Source organism: Galleria mellonella, unplaced genomic scaffold, assembly GCF_026898425.1.
Source record: "Galleria mellonella isolate WM207_F2 unplaced genomic scaffold, CSIRO_AGI_GalMel_v1 utg103, whole genome shotgun sequence".
Lineage (NCBI taxonomy): Eukaryota > Metazoa > Arthropoda > Insecta > Lepidoptera > Pyralidae > Galleria > Galleria mellonella.
Window position 1 is genome coordinate 474,534 of NW_026441966.1, and position 11,851 is coordinate 486,384.

Genomic DNA, 11,851 nt, shown 5'->3' on the forward strand with positions numbered 1-11,851 from the left:
AAATTATACATAGATATACTGTACATGTAAATAGAATAAAATTCATTTTACATAACTAATTGACAGACATTGGAACCGATCCAGAGGCGCTATTTCTCTAAACTTACCTCTTAACTCAATATTTTAATTTGGGTGGAAAGGGATTGTTAGCAATGGAGTTCGACATTGCTAGCAATATGCCCTATCAGGTCGACCTCCACATGGTTCCCACTGGAAACCATCGTGAACAATTCTTGTTGAATTCGTCACGATGGGCTAACTGACCTGCTTCATCCTCACCTATCATCCTTCACTGGTGCCCCGCCGGTGTATACCAATAGCGCGGGTGGGGTTACCATTCCATTGTCGCCCAATAATATTGTAAAATTACAGTTTTATGGACCATCTCATACACTGAAATTATAATAATGTTGACTTAAATGAGTTTATATCGATCCTTACAATAAAGATTTCAGTGATAATAAAATGAAATTTTGTAATTTTAGAGATACACATTTCGATTTCATGGACCTATATTTTCTATAACCAAACAAGGTTTTTTTTTTTATACAACTTAGAATGGCAAACAAGCTGACGGCCTACCTGATGGAAAGTAGTAACCGTCGCCTATAGACATGAGCAGTACCATGGACATAACAGAGCATACTGTTTCGCACATGATACCCCCCTTGCGTTGCCATTCCTGAGGACTCAGGTGTTATTCCTCTATACCCAGTAAATTCACGCCATATCCCACCCTTCAAACCGAAACACAGCCATGCAAACACAACTGCTTTGCGGTTGAAACACAAATGCGACAGAGGTACCCAAGCAATCGACTTTTGTACAAAGTCTCCCTCTGGTAGAAGACAATTCAAGGCTTGCCAACCAAGTAAGATGAAAAAAAAATCTATTATGTAGATTTCCAATTAAAAATATAATTCTTACACGAGTCCAACGAATACGAGTAAAGCTGATAACACAATTAGCATAATTAGCGCGTTAAATTAATTTATACTGGAACAAAGGAGCTGATTTTTGCTATTCGTGTAACCAAGCTCTGATAATGTTGTACACCTCAACAACACTTGATGTGCAACTGCGATTCATTGGCAAGTATGCGTATGGGTCTACTGGGAACGGCTTATCCAGAACCAGGGGACTACAGATATCTTAAACCGCGGGATATCGTTAAGGTAACACAAAGGATCTATGAAATGATGGTTTAAGGCAGGGGGAAGCACAAAAGATCCCAATGGGTCGACGTGCAACAGCTTAGCTGACCCCATATGAGAATATAAGATAAGATAAGATAAGACACCTCAACAATTTTCTAGTCAATCAACATTATCACCTGTCACCTATCTAAAAAAGAAAAAAAGAAATATTTTTATGTTTCCCGACTACCGACTAAACCGTCTTTCAAAAAAAACGTTCACACTCACTTTTTATCTTTATCCGAGCAGTAAGTGCTTTATATTATTCTCAATTTCGTGTATAATATAGTATATGTCATATATGTGTAAGTATATTTGTTATTCATATATATTTATTCGTTTATATATGTAATTGTAGTATGTATGTATATCAATAATTACTAGTACCGCATTCGAGTATTCTAACACTTCCCTATTGTTGACTGGGAGAGAATGCTTTTAGCATTAAGTCCGCCATGTACATACATTTGTACTAATTAATAAATAAATAAAATATTTTTATTCAACTGAACTAATATTTAAGCCTTGTTGAATAGTCATTTTTTCATTATCGCCCATTCGGAATTCATTTTCAGCCAAGAAGAAAGGGCAAGACACTCAGCTGTTGCTTTTTCAAAAAGTTTAACTATAATAAATAATAAATTTGTGTGAATACAAACTACTAAGCATTGTCAGATCATAAATTTTAAAATATATAACATGTGTTTTAGGTATTATATGTTTACCTATTAAAATAAAATAGAAAATAAAAAAAAATCAATAATAGTAAAAGATGCAAACCAGTTAATTTGATTTAAAAACTAAACCACTGAACCGTTTTTGAGAAAATTTCTGTGAGACTAATCTGTAAGTGTAATTAAAAAAAATCGATTTACAACTGACGGAGTTATAAGGTCATAAGCAAAAAAAAATACAACCTAATTGAGAATCCCCTTTTTTGATGTCACTTGAAAAAGAATCTGTAACATAGAATTATATAAATACGTTGACGACTGTAATCTTTTTTTTTTACAACACAGGGGGCAAATGAGCATGCGGCTCACCTGATGGTAAGTGACTACCGCCGCCCATGATCACCCACAATACCAGTGGCATTGCAGGTGTGCTGCCGGCCTTTTAAAAAGGAATATACTCTTTTCTTGAAGGTTATATTGTCGTATCAGTTCAGAAATAGTTACATTGTACTACAGGCTAATTTTGTTTAAGGAAATAAAGTTATTATTAAGTTAAATACTGCTGCGGGAAGTTGATTCCAAAGAATTGTTGTGCGTGGAAGAAAGTGCCTTGAAAAACGCACGGTGGAAGACCGCCACTCGTCCAGATGATTGGGATGAAACTTTAGTTTGTGGCGTATCAGCGTATACCAGGTATCAATCCGAACAATTCCTCAGAACACTCCCCATCTTTTCTAATTATAATGTAATGTTACTACTACCATTGTGGTTAACATCCAAAACCATAAGAAATTTGGTTTTAACACATTTCCGCTAAAATTATGCGTTGGCTTTTAACAAAAAAAATAATTCAGAGTTCAACATCTGCGGCACAGAGTCAAGAGTGATGGAACGTTAATGTTATCTTAATTGACTTTGATTCGGGCTATAACATTTTTATGCAAATAAACAGCAAATTAATTTGATTCCTTTTTTTTATTATAACCCACGTATTTTCCTCAATTTTAGAGATACATTTACTTTATCGAGGTATCTAATAATAATAATGTATCGTCCATATAGAGATAAAATACATTTTTCACCTCCAGCACATACATTTTTTCCTCCAAACTGCGTGGAAGTCGATTTGATAGGATATATTACTAATAATGGGGTAATTTTTTTTTAATTCATGATAATGGAATGGTAACCCCGCTCGCGCCACCGGTATATATTGGCGGAGCACCAGTGAGAGATAGCAGGCGAAGATGAAGCAGCTCAGTTAGCCTACTGTGACAAATCTAACAGTAAATCAATCTCGATAGTTTCCAGGGGGAACCACGAGGAGGTCGACCTGATAGGGTATATTGCTAACAATAGTGCTAATCATCCCCATTACTAACCAAATACCCATTTTTACCAGAGGGAGATTTTGTACAAAAGTCGTTTGTTTGGGTACTTCTTTCCCATTCGTGTTTCAACCGTAAAGCAGCTGTGTTTGCATGGCTGTGTTTCGGTTGGAAGGGTGGGATATGGCGTGAATTTACTGGGTACAGAGGATAAACACCTGAGTCCTCAGGAATAGCAACGCATGGGGGGTATCATGGGCGAAACAGTGTACTCTGTTATGTCCATGGTACTGCTCATGTCTATAGGCGACGGTTACCACTTTCCATCAGGTGGATCGTCAGCTTATTTGCCATTTTAAGTTGTATAAAAAAAAAGAACAAAAGAATGTTTTCAGATTGGTCGAATAGTTCTCGTAGATAAGTTTGTAAATCTAGCGAGCTTTAGGATGTTGAAATGAATATTTAACCACTGCAATTTATTGCTCAATGAAATCTGATCTTATACCATTTCAGTATATCTACAGAGTCAATATTTTATTTGTTACACGATCTATTTATTTAGAAACAACTCTGGAACGGCCTTGGCTGAACAATGAAACACGATATTCGTACTTTAACAGTAATATTTACTTACCTATTTACTTTGTAAAGAGAATCACGGCCAAGTTATCTACTGTCCCAATTCATTGGGTTCATATTCCGTATTGAATGCAGCAATCGACTTTTGTACAAAGTCTCCCTCTAAATTCGAAAAGTAGAAATTGTCATATGTTTTTTTTTTGATAATCGCGGGAGATTGGCAAACGACACGATTTAACGGGCAGCCTTACGTATCTCTATTTCGAGTTAAAAAAATAATTTAGTGACATTCAAAATTGATCTGTATTGTACCAATTTTAAGCCGTTTATAATTTTGCAAACTATCGTCTAGGGTCTATATTTATTTTGTGACTAACGAAGCCGCCATAATTATTTACAAACCAAAATGTTTGTTTTTAAGCATAACCTTCTGATTTAGAGAGAAAGGAATTGTTAGCAATGAGATCTAACATTTGGCAATATACCCTATCAGGTCGACCTCCACTCAGTTCCTCCTTGAAACCATCGTGGTTAATTCTTATGGAATTCGTCACAATAGGCTAACTGATTTGCTTCCATTCTCACCTATCATCTTTCAACGGTGTCGTTTCAGCGTGTACCGATAGCTCAAGCGGTGTTACCATCCAGTCTCGCCCATCAAAAATAACCTACTCACTTGTTCTAAATTCAAATATGTACGTATTTTAAATTTAATATCCTCTCTGTCCTAATTCTCTGTCTAGGAATCTCGAATTCAGTTTTATATAATCTGCAATGCAGACTAACTTGAGCTAACTGATTAGTCAAGTAAGCAAAAACTATAGGCTGTCCTCTTCTAATAATAGCATTGCTAAGTACAGTCTCCTTGTGCGGGATGTGAGTTGTGCGTTCATTAGTAGCTACGGTCGCCGACCCTTGTCCCTCGGAAGGTCTTAATTAAGTACATTTCACAGCCTACACAGTATATTTAACACTTAATTACTGTCTGCAGATATACTAACGCAATTTTCCTTACGTGAGCGAAACGCTCTATCTAGTGAATGCGGTTTGATGTATGGATCAGGGCGATTATAAAACCTATTTCATTTGACACATAATTTTTTTTTTCTTTTTTTTTATACAACTTAGAATGGCAAACAAGCTGACGGCCCACCTGATGGAAAGTGGTAACCGTCGCCTATAGACATGAGCAGTACCATGGACATAACAAAGTGTACTGTTTCGCCCATGATACCCCACATGCGTTGCCATTCCTGAGGACTCAGGTGTTATTCCTCTGTACCCTGTAAATTCACGCCATATCCCACCCTTCAAACGAAACACAGCCATGCTAATACAGCTGCTTCACAGTTGAAACATGAATGGGACAGAGGTACCCAAGCAATCGACTTTTATACAAAGTCTCCCTCTGGTTAATGATTTATTTTGCCATCTTGCGTTGAGTGTGTAATATTACAAACTAGTATATTTACGTCGGCGGGTTTTTCCAGCGTTTCCCCAGCATGAAACTGGCGAGGAATTCCATTAAACTCTTATTTGTCTATTTATTAATATTGTTCGCGACATTATTTGTATATATGTAATCGTAATTTATAGTTGTTAAGTCCCTAGTTAATCGTTTCTGTATTCTGTTATTTTATATAGATTTTACATAGATTTAAGATAGTGTAAGTTAAATAAAGTATTCCTTTGTGTGTTGTCATTATTACCTACGAATAGAAATAGAAATTGTAACAATAAATAGAATTAAGAAATTGTAAATTGCAATAAATAGACGCTATAGAGTACCGATCTGAAGAGACACGCGTCTCGTTCATTCTCGCCCCGTCCCGCTCGCACAGATCGCTAACGCGAGTTGGAAATGTTATCGTGCGAGCGGGCGGGTATAAAGATAGGCCGCCTCTCGTCGAGCGGCATTCGCTTCCGGGCAGCGACGCACTACACTCGAGAAGAAATAGGACAAGAAGAAAAAATACTCTCTTCAGACGGTACCGGAGGCTTCAGAATAGTAATCCCTGTGTTTCACTCCAGCCTGAACCAACGCCCCTACAGTCCACGCTCACCGAACGGCAGTCCACACCGTTCATCGTGGTCCTTCGAGAAGCCGGATTGCTGGAGGAACACCGTTGGTACATCGAGAAGCCGGATCGCTGGAGGAAGACCATTCTGAAGCCGGATCGCTGAAATGCCGACTACGAGAAACATGAAGTCGTCGCAACAAAAAATCGCCGTCACCGAAGCCACAACGTCCGCCGCCACCACGTCGACTACGGCCGCCGGAACGCTGTCCGTCGCTGCCACGCCGTCCGTTGCTGCCACCACGTCGTCTGCGGCTGTCAGAATGCCTTCTGTCGCTGCCACGTCGTCTACCGCCGCCACCACATCGACTACGAACACGTCCGGCGATACGACGACCACAGGAGCCACGGAGACTACCGAAGCCACAGGAACGACAGAGGAGACAGCAAGGAAGAAGGAACCGAAGCACGGCACGGCACGCACGGTTCGCACCACGGCCTCGCAGAAGAAGAAGGCTCTGGCCAAGGCACGGGAGGAGCTACTTCGAAAGGAGGTGGAATTGGCTGCTGCACGTGTCGCCGCCCTGGAAGCCGAATCAGAGGACGACGAGGAAGTAGAAGACGACGACGCTACCGTCAGAAGAGAACGAACGTCGGATTGGGTTCGTCGAAGCACGCTGGCACTCACAATGGAGCCGCATGTACCAGAGATAGAAGAAGTCACCGGCAAGCGTCAGGGGTTCGTCCCATCGAGACCCGTTGAAGAGGATTCGAGAGCGCCGCCGCCACAGCCGAGCAGCGACGCACTTCACCGGGACCACGCACGCCACGTTGACCCACATGCCGCCATGCCTACGATAGCAGCAGCGATGCAGTCGATGAAGAAGGAAGAACCGGTGCTGAAGGTGGGCATCGATTGCAATGAGTTTGCGATCGCCATGCAGATGGCCGCTCGCAACATACTGCCCTCCACAGCGTCAAGAGTCACCGAGTTGCCAGTCTTCAATGGATCGTCGAGCGAGTGGTTACCATGGAAGATGGCCTATGAAGAAAGCGCAAGTCAACTCACAGAACAAGAGAACCTAGCAAGACTGCGCAGAAGCTTGAAGGGGGCCGCAAAGGACGCGGCACGCTCCCTATTCGTCGGGTCTACGACCGCAGAAGAAGTGATGAAGATGTTAGCCGCGAGGTTCGGCCGCCCTGGAGCACTCGTCACAGCCGAACTGAACAAACTCCGCGCGCTACCACGACTCTCGGACAACGCAAGAGACGTCTGCCTCTTCGCAAGCAAGGTGCAGAACGTCGTCGCCACGATACGAGCGCTGAACAAGAGTCACTACCTCTACAACGAAGAAATAGTGAGAAACGTCACAGAGAAGATGCCGTCGGTACTACGCTTCAAGTACTACGATTTCGCCAACGACCAACCGGAGGGACAACCGGACCTCATAACACTCTCTCAGTTCTTGCAAAGGACCGCCGCACGATGTGGAAACTTCGCCCCCGCCGAGGAGATACCGTCCGAAGACCGGCGGGAGTCCGCTCCTAGGAAGACGGCGAAGACATACACGACGCAGGAGAAACCCGCTACACCACCGTGCCCGATGTGTCGACGAGAGGGACACGCTCCATCGGACTGCAAGACGATGAAGGAAGCGGACACATCGGCGAGATGGGAGCTAGCGAAGACTCATAGGCTGTGTTTCCGTTGCCTCAAAGTGAGAAGATTTCGCCACGCCTGCAAGAGCAAGAGATGTGGAGTAGATGAGTGCACGCAGACTCATCACCCTCTGCTGCACACCACGCGACAACAGCCGGAGAATGAAGTAACAACACACGTCGTCGAGGACAAGTCCGCCGCAGTCACCGCATCGGCAAGGGAAAACGACAAGATCGCGCTCCTGAAGATCCTGCCGATACGAGTCACCGGTCCCACGGGAACGTGCGACACCTACGCGCTACTGGACGACGGGTCGACTTGCACCATCATCGAGACGGCGGTGGCGGAGCGAATCGGTGCTACGGGTCCCCCCGCACCATTCTACATGGAAGGTGTGGCCGGGGCACGGATCAACGCAGCTCAATCGACGCGTGTTCACTTCAAGATCCGCGGGCGGAATTCACAAGAATACACAGTGGGGGCACGGACGATGGACAGACTGCAGTTATCACCGCAGTCGGTACCGCGCAGCGTCATCAAGGGCTGTCCACATCTGCGGGACATAGAGCGGGAATTGGTCTACGAAGAGGGCAAACCGACGGTACTGCTGGGGCAAGACAACTGGCACCTACTGCTGGCCCACGAAGTCAGAAGAGGATCCGACACGCAGCCGGTCGCATCACTCACCGACCTGGGATGGGTACTGCACGGTACGAGTCGCGGCAGGACAAGACAGCAGGTGCACAGAATCAGCCACATAGTGACGACACATGAAGAGGAACAATCGATGGAAGAAATGATGAAGCAACATTTCGCGCTCGAATCGCTGGGAATCGCACCGAAGAGGTCTTACAATGAAGAGGAACGTCGCGCCCTACGCATTTTAGAGGAGAAAACTCGTCCGTTACCGGCGGGAGGATACGAGACGGGGTTATTATGGAAGAAGGACGACCCTGTGCCGCCGGACAACTACGAATCGGCAATGCGACGTCTCCAACTGGTCGAAAGGAAACTCGACAAGAATGAAGAAATCAAGAAGAGATATGAACAGCAAATGGACACGCTACTCAAGAACGGGTATGCTGAAGTCGCCCCGCCACGGAGTTCCCAACGGGTGTGGTACCTGCCACACTTCGCCGTCATCAACCCGCAGAAACCGGGGAAACTGCGGATCGTACACGACGCAGCAGCCAAGACGAAGGGCATCAGTTTGAACGACATGCTGCTGCCGGGCCCCGACTTACTTCAATCGCTACCGGGGGTCCTCATGCGGTTCCGGCAACGACGGGTGGCAGTCACGGCGGACATAAAGGACATGTTCATGCGGGTCACCATACGGGAAGAAGATAGGGACATGCAACGGTTCCTGTGGCGAGGAGATCGACGAGAGGGTCCACCTGTGGAATATAGGATGAAGAGTGTCATATTCGGCGCAACATCGTCACCGTGTACAGCGATCTACGTCAAGAACAAGAACGCAGAACAGTACAAGGAAGAGTTCCCGGAGGCAGCAACGGCGGTGGTCATGAACCACTACGTCGACGACTACCTCGCCAGCTTCGACACGGAAGAGCAAGCCGTACGCGTCTCAAGACAGGTCGCACAGATCCACGGTCGAGCCAACTACTATCTCCAACGGTGGGCGTCGAACTCGCATCAAGTGCGCGCCGCGTTCTCCGACACCGGCGGGGACAGCGTGGTACAACTCGACGCAGAGAAGATACTGGGGATGGTATGGCGACCTTCTGAAGACACCTTAGGCTTCAACTTCAACGGACACAAGCTTCCGCCACAGATAGCCAGCGGGGAACAGACGCCGACGAAGAGGGAAGCGCTACGAGCGATCATGTCACTGTTCGATCCACTGGGCCTCGCCACTCCCATCACCATACAGGCGAAGAAGATATTGCAGGAGACGTGGCGTACCGGTATCGACTGGGACACCGAGCTGCAACCACGGGAAGCGGACGCCTGGCGGAGCTGGATGGACCACGTGCGACGGCTGTCCGCGCTGGAGGTGCCGCGGTGCTACCCGGAGGTAGCCACGGCCGATACAGCGGAGCTGCATACATTCGTCGACGCCAGCTCGGACGCGTACGCCTGTGCCGTGTACTGGCGGGCCGTAAGCGCGACCGGCGAGGTCCACGTGTCGCTGATCGCGGCAAAGGGACGAGTGGCCCCACTCAGCAAGGTGACCACGATACCGCGACTGGAGCTGCAAGCGGCCGTCCTCGGGTGTCGCCTATCGCGCACGGCAGTCGAAGAACACGACCTGAAGCCCGCTCGCCGAGTATACTGGTCGGACTCACGCACCGTGCTCGCATGGCTACGCACCGGTCCTCGCGCATACAAGCCGTTCGTCGCGCATAGAGTCGCCGAGATCGTCGAAGAAACGAAGACGAACGAGTGGAGATGGATACCGACGCGGCACAACGTAGCAGACGACGCCACACGCGACCCACCGACGGACTTCGGCTCGCAGCATAGATGGTTCCGTGGGCCGGACTTCCTGTACCTCCCCGAAGAGCAGTGGCCGCGTGAAGATAGTACGAGCGACGATAGTCAAGCGGAAACGGGAGAAGAACGCGTACACAAGCTACAGAACGCGACGCAGTTGTCTATAGCATTACCCGATCCGTCACGTTTTTCTAATTGGTTGAAACTTGTTCGCAGTTCAGCACGAGTGTTGCAGTTCATCGACCTCCTGCGACCGACCAGTCAACGCTGTACCGCCATCCGAAAGAGGAACAAGAAGAAAGAGAGCGCCGACCCCACTTGGACCCGCACGAAGAAAGTCGATAGAGAGAAGACGAAGATGAAAATCAAGAACAACAATAGTCCATCTGTGTGTTTCATCCCCATAGACACACACTACCTAGATCGCGCGCGACGGCTATGGATTCGCGCGATACAACAAGAGGCGTTCGGCAACGAAATCGCAGCAGTGAAACATAGAAAACAGCTGCCGTCATCCAGTCGACTCATACAGCTGTCAGTCGTCATAGACAACGACGACATTCTGCGACTTCGATCGAGAATAGCAGCCGCCGCCGATCTGTCAGCCGAGCAACGAGAGCCCCCATCGTCGACGGAAACCACACCTGGGTGCGCCTATACATCGCATGGGTGCATCGGAAACTTCACCACGGCGGCTTCGAGATCACCACGAACGAGGTGCGACAACACTTGTGGGTGTTGCGCCTACGACACGCCGTCCGCAGTGAACTGAAGAGGTGTCAGCTGTGCCGCCTACGAAGAGCAAGACCGGCGCAGCCGTCAACGGGCAACCATCCACAGAGCAGGCTGGCGCATCATCAACGACCGTTCACGTTCACCGGCCTAGACTACTTCGGGCCTATGACCGTGACAGTGGGCCGCACTCACCAGAAACGGTACGGAGTGCTCTTCACCTGCCTAACGACGCGCGCAGTCCACCTAGAAATCGCCGGCAGCCTCAGCACGGACTCCGCCATAATGGCCCTGCGGCGCTTCATAAGCCGCAGAGGGTGTCCCACTGAACTATGGTCCGACCAAGGCACCAACCTCAAAGGCGCTGACGTCGAACTGAAGAAAGCAGCCGAGGAAGCCATCCAAGAAGAGTCATCAGTCCATTTCATCCGGTGGCGCTACATTCCCCCGAGCGCACCCTTCATGGGAGGTGCGTGGGAACGGTTGGTGCGTAGCGTGAAGACCGCACTAGCCACCACGTTGAACGAGCGGGCCCCCAAGGAAGAGGTCCTCCACACTCTGCTGGTTGAGGTCGAGCACACCCTCAATAGTCGACCGCTAACCCACGTGTCAACATCGGCAGACGACGACAGCGCCCTAACCCCCAATCACTTCGTATTGGGCGGTCCATCGCGCGTCCCACTGCCAGGCAGCTTCACAGAGAGCGACGCGGCGGGACACAAGGAGTGGCGTGCCAGCCAGAGGCTAGCTGACTGCTTCTGGAACCGGTGGGTGAAGGAGTACCTACCCGAGTTGCAACACCGGCGGGAGCCCCGAGCTACACACGGAGCCATCAAAATGGACGACCTGGTCCTGATAGCTGATGGGACCTTGCCTCGCAACACGTGGCCGCGAGGCGTGGTGGTGGCGACCTACCCCGGACCAGACGGCGAGATCCGAGCAGTCGACGTGCGGACGAACAAGGGCATCCTACGGCGACCCACTAAGAAGCTGATCATACTGCCCACATCGACATCGAGCGACGCGAACACGAGTTAACTCCAGCTACGAGAGCTGCGGCGGGAGATTATGTTCGCGACATTATTTGTATATATGTAATCGTAATTTATAGTTGTTAAGTCCCTAGTTAATCGTTTCTGTATTCTGTTATTTTATATAGATTTTACATAGATTTAAGATAGTGTAAGTTAAATAAAGTATTCCTTTG